At 35.4% G+C, this 13147-nt stretch overlaps 1 protein-coding gene across 4 annotated transcripts in view; it reads right to left on the bottom strand.

Moving 5' to 3' along the window:
- LOC117122532 overlaps window positions 1-13147 on the bottom strand; it is a 33907-nt gene that overhangs the window by 16018 nt on the left and 4742 nt on the right. The window contains exon 2 of one of the 4 annotated variants that reach the window (XM_033268125.1): window positions 10798-10928. The exons of 1 other annotated variant lie outside the window; for it this stretch is intronic. The gene's annotated coding sequence lies outside the window, so the exon portion shown is untranslated. Of the gene's footprint in view, window positions 1-7761; window positions 8114-10797; window positions 10929-13147 lie in introns of those variants that run through there. 2 more of the 4 variants (XM_033268126.1, XM_033268123.1) reach the window with 2 other exon arrangements.

The raw sequence follows: 13147 nt of genomic DNA, 5'->3' as shown, positions 1-13147 counted from the left end.
ATCAGTATTTTAACAATATCTATTAGCGCTACATACTTTCGGATCGACGATTCAAAAAAGTCAAAAGTATATGTACTGCGCATGACTGGACTACGCAGGTAAAGCTCCCCGGTGTTATTCATTTGCATCTACTAGGCCAAAGAATATAGGCTAGGCCTATGTGTTTGCAAAATTGGATAACCTGAAAAAAAAAATTAAAAATTAAATGTATGGCTCGCATGACTCGCACATTGGCTCACATGACTCGCTGGCTTGCACTTTGGCACTACTCTCGTATAGGTAATCTTACAATATTTTCATGTTCTTTAGTTAAAAAAAGATATGAAGTGATGAATTAATACACTAGACACATGGTTTTATTTGAACACTTTATTATGACGTCGTAAAGTGATGAATACAAACACTAAACACATGGTTTTATTTGTAGGCCTAGAGGCTAGGTCTAGCCTAGCTAGGTAACATCGTTCGTTCATACATACGTATATTGAGTGTTATGTACGTATTAGGTCAAAGGTTACCGCACATTTAACCCAACCTCTATTTTACGAATCCCCTGATTTACGTACGCCCTCCGGTCCCGTACCGTACGTAAAATCGAGGTTCTACTGTAATTGCATAATGGTTCCCGTTCCTGTCAAAGATTTTGTTTGGACAGCCAGCTCAGTTATAGTGTGTCAAGGACCACGACACCAATTTTGAAGACAGAAGACTTTGTACTCTACAATACAGTATGTCTAATTCTACTTCATTCAGCAAAGATATCTGAATGAGTGCTAATGTAATAATATTGCACTGACTTTTTCAGGCTAAATTAACTCTTTATTTGGGATTTTGGAGAATGTAATTGTATTATTGTAAGGGTTTCCATTAATAAATAAAAATATAGTACGGTAAATGATTTCATTGCTTGGATAATGAAATAGAAGTGACTTTTCTAATTTATTACTTCTTTGAGCTCCTAAGCTTTACCACTGGAATGAATCAGCACAACTCAGCCCTTAATATTTCAAGACAAACCCTTTACATTAAAATTCCTGGTGGTTAAAGCCTTCTCATGTTTTCCATCTAAACTTCCTGAGTCATTTAAAGGGTTAAAGGTTAATGAACTCAGTTAATAAGCATTACATTTCATTGGAAATTAAAATAATATAAAATGAATTAAACAATCATGTGTACCAGGTTTGTCATTGTTTAGACTGATGAGAAATGCTTCATATACCTGTGATTGTAGTATAAAATCCTTCTCCATCATTATTACATTTTAGTAAGCTGTAATTAGTGTACAGTACCTGTTCCATTAGCTGTCTAAAAACATACATGGCCACCACTTCAGAGATATTGTACATAATACCTGTTGACCAACGGCAGCGGAATGATTTTTGAAAGTTGGGGGTGGGGGCTTTTCATAAATAATAAATCCAGTATGTGAGTGAAGCAAGCATCTAGGCCGGGGGCCAGGGGGCCGCCAAGGTCCACCGGTGGATTATTATGAATATGGCACCTCTAGATGGCCGAAAATCTCAGATTTAAATTTGATATTAATTTTCTGTTTTTTTTTTTTAGTAGAGTGGGGGGTGGTGCCGGCTTGGCTCCCCTTAAATCAACCACTGATCAATATAACATGATTTAACATTGAACCTGGCAACTACATTATTTTGAAATGTATAATTTAAACTTATATTAATCAATTTTGATGTTTGATGAATAGGGTATGTTAATATTATAATTAACATACTGTAACACACACAGGAAAGGGATTTAAAATGTAATAGTTTAAAATTATAATGAAAACAAATATAAAAATATAAATTAAGGAAATTGCTTAAACCCTTTATTGTACACATACAATACTGTATAACAGTTAAAGAACATTCCTTTTAGGATGTATTGTTAGTTTTGTAAAAATACAGGCCTAAAATTTAACTTTCAATTTTGCAGGGTCCAACATTATCTAATCTTTTGTTATGAAAATTATGAAATTAAAAATACACATTTCAGACCAGAAATTAGGGAGATTATTGTAAATTTCAAGATACAGAATCACAAGTCAGATGATTTTGTTGTCATATTAAAAGTCAAAATGTTCCAATAAGACAAACAGACTGTAACATGCATGCAGTTTAAAACCAACAGTGCCTGCAAACGATACATGCTGCAATACTGGTGTAGCTACAGTATTTACACATCATAAAGTTCACTTAATAATAACTAGTATCAAAGGGCAGATCATGCTGTACACAAAAAGCCATTACAGGTATTAAATGAATTTAACCAAAATGTTCTGGAAACAGTCACTATGATGACCATGGTTTATGGAGATGCCATTAATACCAGTGTCAAAGGTCAAAATATGACTTCCGTTATACATAGAGTACTGTACAGTATACTAACAACTTCCCTAACTGGCATTATTCTTTTATCCAGGGAAGTGAGCCAATATCAGAGAAATTGTGAGGTCTCACCACGAAATAAGACGCATTGTTGGTGAAATCATATTGAGATAATTCACCAAAACAGGCCAAAGATTTTTATGATTTTGAATAACTTGATACTTATATTTTATGACTGTATACTTTGTAAGTGAATTTTCTTGCCAAAACAGTGTTATCTGCACATATTCTGTAACTCTAGTCATATTATTTGTACAGGTTAGTTTATCTTTGAGGCTGATTTTCTCAAAACGTGATTGTTATACACCTAAACTTTAAATGCTCACATCTCTGGGTTTACTATATAATAAATAGTAGAGAAGCCATTCAAAGACCAAATGAAAGCTTATAATGTAATCTACCCAAATATAATATAAACCCAATTTTTGAATTTCTAACCATGAGACTCATTTTGTGGCAAGACCTCACAATTACTTTTTACAAAATTTGGTCCATGAATTAATTTTATATGAAAGTAAATTCAAGTAGCTGAAGGTAGATTTCACAGGGTCAGAAGCTATTGTAGTTCAGTCTCAAAAGCAAAGTCTCTGGCCCGGGTTAAAAAAACCCGAAAGAAAAGTTGGGTGAAATACAAATCCGAAAATTAAATTTGTATTAATTATAATTACTGTATATTAAGTGTCAAATTAATAAATATAGGCAGGGCTAGAAATTAGCGGTCGCCCGGTCGCCAGTGGCGACCTTTTTTGGCATCGGGCGATAACAAATGTTTTGGGTATCGCCCCGTTTGGCGAACCTTACTATTTTGGATTGGTGAAAAAATAACCAACTACTTTTAGCCATTTTGGCAAAGGCTTAAAATCATTTAAAAGTTTCAAATACTTGCTAAAATACATCGTTTTTTTTTCGTCGGAGCTCCATTTTTCGCCAATCCATCATAGCCATGCGAAGATATATTTGTGTTGTTGTATTGGTAGTCTAGCTGCAAACGTCATTGTGTGCTTCGAATTTTGTTATTCGTTATTTTAACGCGGTGGATGAAGGGCAGTGCCTGTATGACGACGACTATTATGAAGGTGAATCACCTCATGTATGACGATTACAAGAAGGAACTATATTCACGACAGCCGGCTAGCTGGAAGTGTACCCTTTGGGCGCAAACTAGCAACTAAAGGCAGCTGACCGTCGGGTACATAACGACTTCCGAGCTTGTTTATCTATGGAGGACTACCTATGCTTAGGCCTAGGATCAAGGTTTATGCATGCGATGGTGGTAGAAATGTCATTCATAATTAGTTAATCAATGATTTCGTGATTTTGCCTGATATGTAAAATACATTTAAGTAATGCGTGTAATATTTTAAGAATGCACCACGTTGGTTGCTCTGTTACACGGTGTACTGTAGGTACTAGGCCTAGAGTAGAGTGACGGCAGTAGGCACCTAGGCCTAGTAGTAGCGGTTTAATCTGCCAAGGCTAGGCATAGCCTACTACAGTACTAGGCCTAGGCTACAGTATAGGTCCAGATCGTAAGTCCTTGATCATTGCAGTGAAACATTTGGGCCTATTTCCTGACGATCAGACCCAAGCCAATTTTGAATAATCCTTGTCGGAACTTTATGTCCTGATACATAATTATGCTGAAAAAATGCATAAAATACAGGTTTTCTGGAGACACTATTGTTCCACTAACTCCCAAAAGTAGGCTTTTCTCAGTGCTCCACGATCTCCTCTCCCCCCCGATATTGTTCTAAACTATGCCTAGGCCTTTGTAATTTTTTCAACTTTTGTGTTATATTTAGAAAACTTTTGAATTACTGTACCTCGTTGGTATGCTAAAAATAATAATTGCCTATCAAATAATGTTATTTTGATTGCCAATCTCTATGTGGTCTAAAATCACATTTTTAATACTCTTGTGTCGATCGTGAATAGTAATACAATGGATTTTTTCTCGGACTAATGATTTTGGCTAAAGACAGATTCAATTGCCAAATTGGCTAAAAACAATTATTACACCATATTACACCAATGTCATCTTGCTGGTTTTATTGATTTTGGTTTTTTTTTTCGTAAAATTATATTTCGGACCGTAAAAAAATAGGACCAGTATAACCTTGGAAGGGCCAGTATAATTTTTTTCTTACTGGCCCTGCTGGCCACTATGTTTTTGAGGTTAATTTTCAGCCCTGTATAGGGCTTTAAATGAAAAAAAAAATTATGGAAAAAATTAAAAGAAACGCTAATTCTGGACATACTCAATTTTATCAAATATTCAAATACTGACCTGGCTTTTGTTTAGCCATGTTTCAAATTTAGTCTTTCTGTACAGTACAATGTACAGTATACAGTATTGTTGGGATTTCTACCAATCAACAGTGAGCACCACCCTCCTATCATTTAAATTATCACTGATGATAAAATGTTTTCATTATCTCCTCATAAATGAAATTTGAGCAATCTATTCATAACACTGAGATTCTTAACAATAAAACAGCTCCTTTCTTTTCAGAGCAATCTACAGTGCAGTATGTGGAGTAACAGTACTTTACCACAAACATTTATTATCTAGGTTTTTCTTGTATTGTTTTTTTTTTTTTTTTTTGCTAAACCCACCCCCATTTTACTGATGTTCACAAGTAAATCAATGGTTAGGGACACAATATAAAAAGTATACATAAAATACAGTTAAAATTAAAGAACATTCCTTTTAGGATACATTGTTAGTTTTGTAAAAATGGAGGCCTTTAAATTTAACATTCAATTTTTCTAAATTTTGCAGGGTCCAACACTGTCAAATCTTTTGTTATGAAAATTATGAAATTAAAAATACATATTTCAGACCAGAAATTAGGGAGATTATTGTAAATTTTTATATGTGTCATAAGAATGGAATCAAATTTATATTTTAAAAATATGTTTTTGTTGTACCAGTAAACATATTTCAAGAAATCCTGAGCTTTTTAAGTGAAAAAAGATTTAAAAAGGACTGTTTGAAATAAAAATAGATGTTGATTGATTAAAAAAAAAAAAATGTTTTCCCCAAAAGTGATGGGGGAGGGGGTGATAAACTAATATGGGGCCTTAAATGTGGCAAAGACAAGCAAAACCAGTCACTCCTCGCAACAACAACAAAAAAAAATTTAGTTATTAATACAGAGCCGTAAGCCGTAAAATAAAAGTTACTAAATGATAAAATGATGATTACTAAGTTAAAGGAGTTTAAGCATACTGTACAGCTGATTAAAGAACAGCATTTGAGGAATTGGCATTAAAAAATTTAGGATTCGTATATTTCTCACCATATCGTTAAAAAATGGGGAAAATAACAACATAGAGTAGCATGATGTATAGATCAAAGTTTAGTTATAATAGTGTAATAAAATAAAACATGTTTTGGGCATTATCTCCGAAACATGATTTGCGGGATGACAGGTTTGGCTCGTTCATCACAAAATGGTTACATTGCCATGAAATCATGTAAGAAAACATTTCAGAAAGCTGTTAAAACCTATTTATTTCCAATAGACTAGGTTGTACAGTAGGTAGGCATATAGTAGTGCCAAACACCTCTATGGCACCTGTGAATATTGTCCAGATGGGCCTTACGCCTTAAATTGCAGGTGATGTTTGAATCCTCTTCTTTGTTTTATTCTTTTTTGGGTTTGTCTTTCGTTAATGTACTGTACAGGTATCTTATTTCAGAGTCTAATTTACACTTTTTCAACAGTGTCACACTTAAAGCGCTCTGATCTTTATAATATAAATGTTGCATTATTATTACACGTTAGAGTAGCCGCTGTTTTGGGTGCGTACGCTGGTAAGTGGTGGGGACTTAGAAGGGGATGTACATTAAAACAATGCTCCGCATTGCCGGGTGGTGGCCGGGACTTTCACATGCATGTAACCCTGGCTAAGTCCCCACTAGGTCCGGGTTCGATTGACAAGTGCATTATAATATTAGGCCTAGGGCCTAGCCGAGCCTGAGGCTAGGCCTCCTATAACATACTGTAACAGGCTATATATCATTTTTTTTATATTGAGCTTATGCACTTTCGCACTTAACTTTTAAATCTTAAATTTTTTACCTGAGTGTTCTTCTCAGAGTTAGAACATATGATTACAAAACATTTTTACATGATTCAACCACCCATAAAGTACCTTTTCAACAAACATACAGGACAGCAAACCTGTGCTCGCTAGCTCGACGAGAGCAGCAGCCACTTGCAATCTGTAGGAAATTGCCAGAATGTCCGAGTTTACAGTGCGAAGTTTTATGTAATTTAAACGTTTATGAAAACTTATTTATTTGCGTTCGTATGTCATTTCAGTTATGCGTTATATTTTATGGTGGTATTGTTTGATTATGTGTAGCACATGAAATTCACATGTACAGTACAACACAGTAATTACTTTAAAATTAGTAAAATGAGCCAAATGTGTACACAGACATACAAATAGGGCCTGGCCCCCCCCCCCAGGCTTAGACATTTTAAAGGCATAATCCAGCAGAACAACTGCCAATGCTAAACGGCGATTCGATGAACCTCGATTACGACAAGAAAAACAAACAAAAATATGGTACTGTACTTCATGATGCCACATTTTGTTATCGGATTTAAATTATAAGACTGCACTTTGTTTCAAAATTTAAGAATTGACTCGGACATTCTGGCAATTTTCTAACTGATTGCAAACCAGTACAGCTCGTCGTGCTAGCAAGCACGGAAACGCTGTATCAACCTGTATTTGTAAAGGTATCTTTATCGACAAAGAACCTCAATTACGACAAAAAAGTTAAACAAAGACGTTTCATGGGAAAATTCAAATTCAAATTGTTTCAAAATATAAAAATTGACTCGGACATTCTGGCAATTTTCTACCTGATTGAATTGCAAAACAGTAAGTACAGTACAGCTCGTCGTGCTAGCAAGCGTGGAAACGCTGTATCAACTTGTATTTGTAAAGGTATCTTTTTTGTTGGAAAATGTACTTTGTGAGCGGTTGAATCATGTAAAAATGTTTTATAATTATATGTTGTGACTGTGATAAGAACACTGACGTCAAACAATTAGGAATTAAGTTAGGTGCGAAAGTGCATTAGCGGCCTTCTATTGGATGCATGTACCATGAATAGAGTAACGCGATTGGGGTGCATGTTATGGTTTGGATTATAATCTTATATACGAAAGTACACAAAAAACAAAGAAAAAGAAATCCTAGCCTAGGCCTAGTACAGTAGTGCCTAGAGGGCATAGGCCTAGGCCTCCACCTCCTGTAACCTAGGCCTGTCTGAGACTCTGACCCAGACCCAGCTCATGAAAAAAGTCAAGAAGATCACAAGATGAGAAACGTGTGTGGCACGGCTTACCTCTCTAGTCTACTAAAACTTCAAAATGTGTAGTTTCCATATCACCATCCATCATGGTTTCAATCAGAGTAAAGTAATAATATCCAACACCTTCCAAGGAAATTATTTTAGACTAGGCCTAGGCACCTCTTGAAACTCAACAACTTCGCAAACAGTGATCGCGTTTCAAAATATGACCGCTGCAGGACACATCCATTTTGTTCATGGGGGGTACACATTACGATGACGCGCATCATGGTTTTATCAAAGGTTTTTAGCAATCAGAACACGTGTGACCTTCCTGTACAGTTTTTGTGAAAAACAAAGCGAAAAACGTATGCGGAGACCAGTTAGTTTGTGGAGAACAAAGGATGTCGAACAGCGTCCGCATTGGTTGGTGGACAGCTAGTTTACTGTACTTTACTCGCACTGTCATCAAGATACAACTACTGCAATCACTAGGGCCTACGTGTCGAATTTCAAGTGGCGGTTCATCTTAAGTTGGTTTTCCATTAGGCGAATTTATTCGCGCGAATCAAAGCGTCGGTTCGCTTCGGTCCGGAGCTCTAATTGGTTGCGCATTTTTCGCTTCGCAAAACTTAGATATAAATGTGAATGCGCATGATGCGCATAAGCCGACGCTTTCGATTCTCGCGAATGAATTCGGGATGATTGAATGATTGAAAATTCTTGGAATTGACATAAAATTACTGATGTCGTATGATGTTTCAATGTAAAAATATGGCTCGCTTTTCAAGCATATTTCTAACATCTAAGGAAAGAAGAGCTTAGATTGGTACCAGATAAAATAATTTTGTTATTGCATTATTACATTATGCTAATTTTCATCTTTGTAAGCGCATAAGACATTTCATAGCATTCTGTGACAGTCTTTTGAAGTGTGTAAAGCTCCATTTTATCCCATACATAGTCAAAATATGGGGGGGGGGAATGATACAATGGACCATCCCCCTTGTCAAATATTGGGGGGATATATTCCCCCCCCCCGGATCTACGCCTATGGCCAAACTCAGGCTTCGCCATGAATTGTACAGCGGGGAAGGGGAATGGTGGCTCAGTGAGGCGGTGCCAGTATGTCGATTAGTAGTAGTAGCGGCACATAGGGGAATCCCTGTGTGGGGGAGGGGCCCGAGGCTCTGAAAATCGTGTAGATTGGCCGGCTTATTTTATTGATTTTAGAATCTAACAATACATGCTTGTATTTTATTTTATTCCCTCTATATAGTAAAATAAATAAAAAGTTTAAAATACATGGCCCTTCACCAGATTTTATTCAAACACTACAGTATATTAAAGGAAACTGGCATTTTTATTTTCACAAGCTGTCGTTATTATACACACTAGGCCTACACGTCTTCAGGTAAATGATAAGTGGGGCTGCTCAAAGCAGTCGATATAAATATTCAAGATACAAGATACAGAAAAAAGATACAAGTCAAGTTAATGTACAAGTCAACTTTATTGGCAAAATATTAATTTTGAGATAATTGTTGTCCATAATATAGAATCGTTCAATAATGTGATAAATGTTAAATAAAAAAATCTTAGTAGGCCTAAATAAAAAGCTTGTTTAATTATCTTCTGAAATTTTGATCAAATATTATTACAAGCGATGTAGCCTACAATGCTGAATGTCTGAAACGGTTTGTGGATAACTGTGTTGTTTAAGTCTAACTCTTTTTAATCTATTTCCGGTAATGTCTGAGTATAATGGATGGGATGAGAGTAAAAGGTACTGTATTTTAGGACAATTATGCGTAACAATGGATAATTACATAACAATTTCATAATTATGAGGGTACATAAACTATAATTATGCGGGTACATATAATATGATAAACTATAATAAATATAATAATGTGGGTATTAATTTATATATGTGGGTATAAATTTCCATAATGTTGATATATTAATTTGCATAATGCGGGTATGTAAATAATAACAATATTGATACAATTAATATTAATAATTGTAATGTAGTATTACGGTTCAATGGTATTAACTTGCATAACCATTGGAATCGATACCCTTCACCTGATAAATGCCTTAAATTGGTTTGACAGTTTTAATGGCCAACTTGAGTATACAGATAATCTAATAATATAACTGGACATTGTATAACTTTCAGTCAGTCAGTTGGATTTGGCCTTTCTCACACTATGAATCTATGATTGTCAGTTTTGAGCCTAAGCTCTGAAGTTTGTGATACATCTTAATTAGCAGTTTTTTGGTAAACAAGTTACTAAATCATAGAGAAAGAATTTCTCTTGATCCAATTGGAAACTCTAAAAGTATGGGGTGACTTACTTGAGACACCCCCCATTACCTAAAGTATAATGGGCAAACACCCCCATATCACTGAGTCAGTAGTTAGATTCAATTTAATAGTTAGGAGTACAAAGAAGAAAAGTACAGAGCCGAGCTGACTCCACTCAAAAAGGGTTCTCTAACATCTGAAACCTGGAATTTAGCTGATTGTAACCAACGTACAGTTTGTGTGAATAAAAGTTTGCAGTGTACTAAAAGGAACTGTGTTGTACTGCTCATTAAAAGTCACCAACAACTAACCTATATTTAACATAATAATAATAATTAATTTGCATAATGCGGGTATGTAAATAATAACAATATTGATAAAATTAATATTAATAATAATAATATTAATAATAATAATAATAATAATAATAATAATAATAATAATTATTATTATTATTATTATTATTATTATTATTATTATTATTATTATTATTAATACAAATAAAAACAATCGCTGAACAGCTGCCCCTAAATCATAACGGATATGATGATGATGATTATAATAATAGTAACAGCGAGTATCGTTGAATCTCCTTTCTAAGTAGTTCTGAAAAGAACTGTTGTTGCTGAGATTGATAAAGGGTATATTAATTGTAAAAATGGGTATATTATTTTTAATGAAAAAATTGGGTATCGCTGAGCCTCCTATATACGTAGTTCTGAAAAGAACTTCTGTTGTTTAGAATGTCTCAACGTTAAATAACAGTGATAATAACTTACATCTGATGATCTCTCGTGTGTTCCAAAAATTATAAGTTGACTGATGACGCATAGCGGGGTTTTCAAACTGGTGACACATAGCGGGATTTTCTAATGACAGTCCTAGCACGTTGAAGACGAATAATGACGTACTGTATAATGAAAAGATCGAAACATGCTCTGGTACGTATTACGTCTGAGTGAAATCAACCAATGAGCGAAGCGTATTAAGATTGAGTCCGATGAGTAAGGAAAAGCCGATAGATATGAGGGCACATGATATCATGAGTGAAATTAGGCAATAAAAGACGTACCCAGCAGGGGTGGCGCCAGCGGGGCCGGGGAGCCAGCCCCCCCCCCGGTCGGGGAGATAAAGCACAATTCGTCGGGGAGAAAAAAGAATTATATGTATTTTCCACATATTATTGAACTCTAAAATCGATTAAATAAGCCTTTGAAACCCTTGTCAAAATTTAGGACCACCTTCGGGACCTTTTAATCGAAGCTCGACCACGCCCACTTTGGTTTCGTTGGGGAAATCTGACCCCTTGTCGGGGAAATCTGACCCCTCGTCGGGGCATCGGCCACCCCCTCGCCCCCCCCCCCCCCGTTGGGCAAATCCTGGCGCCACCCCTGGTACCCAGACAAGTACGGGTACATGTCGTCTTAGTGAGATTAAACAATGAGCAACGTGTCCATTGAGATAAGGGCTGATGAGTAATGAAAAACCGTGATATGTACGGGTACGTGATGTCTGAGTGACGTTTGTTTAATCTTTGTTTAAAGTGGGGGAGGGGTATGTTTTAATAATAGTTGTAAAATAATATATTTAAAATAATGGTAGTAATAAAACATTATAATGTGAAAATTTAAATATTCGTAAATAATTAGGGCTATAATAATAATAATGATAAAAATACTTGGATTAACATATGTTTGTTGATGGTAGTGTAGGATCTATAAAATAGAGTAAAAAATTTAGCTAAGAGCATCAGTTTGCTCAACTACATCGTGATAACTTTCAACTCTCGTCTCTTCGAAATACTGTTATTCTACCAAAATGAACTTCTATACCGTAAGCTACCAACCGATTACACAGACTCTAAAATCACTGAGAAGGCTAAGAAGGCTATGCAACGTGTAATGCAGCCTACAAAGAACCAGACAGTTGAAATTGGACCAAACGCTAGCGCTTTACTCCAAAATTGATGCCTATTATGGAGAATAAAGAAACTGTCATAGCAACCAAGCGTATCCATTTATCGGAAGAGACACGTTGTTGCACAACGGTTAGTGGGGCGGATATGTGACATTTGTTGGTCAAGACGTGCACTTCTGGAGAAGCATGAAACTTTGTCCTAGGGGGTTTTTGAGTACGCCATCCCAAAGATTGCGTGAACCACGACGTCTCTCCAATCTGGAAAATTTGAAAAAAAATCAAAATGGCCGCCAAAGAAAAAAAATCACAATTTTGGCAGTTTAAATGCTTTAAGTGTTAACATTACCATGATTTGGTGTCAAATACCCATGTTCTTTAGTTCAAGAAATCCAATAAAACATTATTAAAATACAATAGCATACATCTTTATCGTCAAAATGCAAAATTAAATAAAATATTCAAAATGGCTGCCAAAAAACACAATTTTGGCAGTTTAAAGGCTTTACGTGCTTACATTACCATGATCTTGGCGTCAATACCCAAGTTCTTTAGTTCAAGGAATCAAATAGAACAAATATAAAACGCCATAGCATAGCAACTACAATAATATCTTTATTGTAAAATTAATAAACCACAAATTCAAAATCCAAAATGGTCGACAGAAATGTTTTTTGGTAATAAAACGGCTGCGAGTGCCCTGATCACCATGATCTTGGTGTTATAGCTATGATTTTCAATCATGGAATTCAATGACCATGCATAAACTACTCGGGATTCAACATTTAAGATTCAAAAAGGTTTGTTCATCCTCAGTAAGGAAATTTCGTTTCTCGCATTGGAACAGTACATTAGAGATAAAATGCTACAAGAAGAAAGTTAAAAAATTGAGTTAAAATGTTAAAATGACAGCAAAAACAGACAAAAATTAAAAGTTTAAGATCACAACTGCGAAAGAACACAAAAAAATCCAATGCTTTCACCTTTTAAAATTTTAATTAAATTGCCTACTGCCCTGTGGTAGGAAGGAGAGAAGATGGCGATTTGTGCGAGAGGCCGCTGGTCTGAAAGGTCCACTACGCTGGATTCTCTGTCCGGCAACTATAATATGCATTTGGTGACTTTCGTCTTCCTCATACATTTGCAACAGTCGCGACACACATTCCAGGTAGACAGAGTTTCTATCATTTACCTATTTCTGTGTGTGTATTATAT

Source organism: Anneissia japonica, unplaced genomic scaffold (assembly GCF_011630105.1).
Source record: "Anneissia japonica isolate Jap-2015-1 unplaced genomic scaffold, ASM1163010v1 scaffold1889_len2455224_cov183, whole genome shotgun sequence".
NCBI lineage: Eukaryota > Metazoa > Echinodermata > Crinoidea > Comatulida > Comatulidae > Anneissia > Anneissia japonica.
This window is presented reverse-complemented; position numbering and strand designations above follow the sequence as displayed.